A 2,161-nucleotide genomic window follows, 5' to 3' on the forward strand; every position below is an offset into this window, starting at 1 on the left:
GAAGGAAGGAAGGAAGGAAGGAAGGAAGGAAGGAAGGAAGGAAGGAAGGAAGGAAGGAAGGAAGGAAGAAAAGAAAGAGAAATATCTGTAGGAACACTATAATTTTTCTTCCTCATGGGAAAAAATTACAGTTTCCCTATTTCTCCTCATTTTATCCAACAAGAAGGACAGTCTTGTTTTACAACTGTTATTACTAGACTTGACTCGCAAATAATAGATGGGAGGACTGTGTGAAGAGGCTCGCGTAGAGATGATCACAGTTTTGCTCCAGTCCTACTGAATACTTCCTCTAGGCCTTGGTGATGGGTGATGTTAAAACAAAGCACTATGTGGGTAAGCAGAATTAAGGTATGAAAATGAAAAGCTTTGAAGATTTTAATAAATGCGGTGTCAGATAAGCATCAGAATTCTGGAATTATGAAAACTACATCTCAATAGCAAGTGATTTTCAAATAAATTACTATTGCCAGGGTGATGCCATGTGATTGAAAATGGTAAATATAGATCTGTACCTTAAAAGGAGACAAATATGAGAGTTTTCAGATTCCTTCTGTGCATACAATGTTTAACAGCACATTTCTAGCAAATAACAAAGATATTGAAGAACAGAGGAAACGGCCTAAATGTACATCGTACTGGATTAATCACAACTATAAAATAATGGCAAAAAACCCTGCAGCTGATTGCATTTATCTTGTCTTCGGTAAATAATTTGATATGGTAAGGATGGAGTTAATGGGAATTATTAAGGGAACTTTTCATGTACATTCTTTGTAGGAGATCCATCTATAAAACATTCCGGAGAGTAACATACTATTCCTAAACTCCAAAGAACTGACTACAGATCTGACAGCAATGCCTTATGGGGTGAAGTAGGAAGGTATTAGTTGAATCACTGGAGCTCTGGGTTGATAGGAATTACAAGGAACAGGTTTGGTCCTTCTTGTTTAAGATTTTGTTTACCAGCATGAAATGGAGGAGTGTGCTGCCGATGCTGGCTGTTTGCACAGAGTCAGAAGGCAACATCAACGGAGGGCTGAGGGTTGGGATATTGCTCGGAAGAGCTGGATCATCTCAATGATGGGAATGATAGAAATAGGATATAATGAAATGGCACAGTCTATAGAGGGATGCGCCCTGGGGAACTCTTAAGAAATTCTCATCTAATGTGGGAACTTATTGTTTGGAAACAGCTAGGAGAAATACTTCAGGCTTCCATTAGGTGATGAAAATGTGGAATTAAAAAAAAGGGTAAACAGTATTGCAAAATTTAACGAAGATACTCAAGTAAGATAGGGCAAGAGTAAAAGCAAGAAAAAACACTGCTGGAATATAAAAAAGTTCTATTCATCTGTATTGAAGGAGAAGAACTAAAACTGGGAATTGGGCAGAGATAAAGGAACAAATCAGCCTGGTTTATGTGAGGTGAATTGAGTAACTCAATTTGGCAAGTCCAGCAGAGGGGTGACTGAGAATATGGTGGCGTCTGTAGATACACTAAGGAAGTCAAGAGCAAGGAGACGAAGCTCTCTACGTTACAGAACAGCGCTGGCAGAAGAATATTTGCATGTAAACTGGCCACAAATAGACTTGGATGGGAAATAAGAAAATTTCTAGCTATAAATGATGGGAGTTTGGTACAACCTTCATCTGTGTAAAGGCAGCAAGAAAGTAACTACCTGCAGTGTGCTGAGGGTTAACCTGATTAAAGGGTTGTACCACGTGGTGACTGGCATCGTAGGGACTGGAGTCTGACCCAATGTAGAATATTTGCTCTGAGTGCTTGAAAGAAGAGAGGCAGTCTGGTTTTGTTTTTTTAATCTCATAACGTGGAGATGCTTTGGATAAGGAAATCCTACTTTTGTCCAAGGGAATTTGAAGCAGGATTCTACTTCTTTGGAAGCTGTCAAAGGACTGGGGATGTCTGAAGTGGGAGAAAGGGGAAGTTCTTTCTGGCGTTGAAGCTGTTGCCCCGCACAGAGGCACCGAGTTCACTGGGTCAGTGAGGAGGAGCATGGGAATCATGGCTTCCCACCCTGGGAACCAGCGCACTCCCTTGGGAGGAGTGTCCCCAGCCCTCTCCGGCTGGATAAAATCAAAGTGGTAGCAGGAAGGACCGAGCGTAGCCTGCCTCAAAACAGCCTCTGCTCTTGGAGAGGAC

Source organism: Calidris pugnax, unplaced genomic scaffold (assembly GCF_001431845.1).
Source record: "Calidris pugnax isolate Ruff unplaced genomic scaffold, ASM143184v1 scaffold171, whole genome shotgun sequence".
Lineage (NCBI taxonomy): Eukaryota > Metazoa > Chordata > Aves > Charadriiformes > Scolopacidae > Calidris > Calidris pugnax.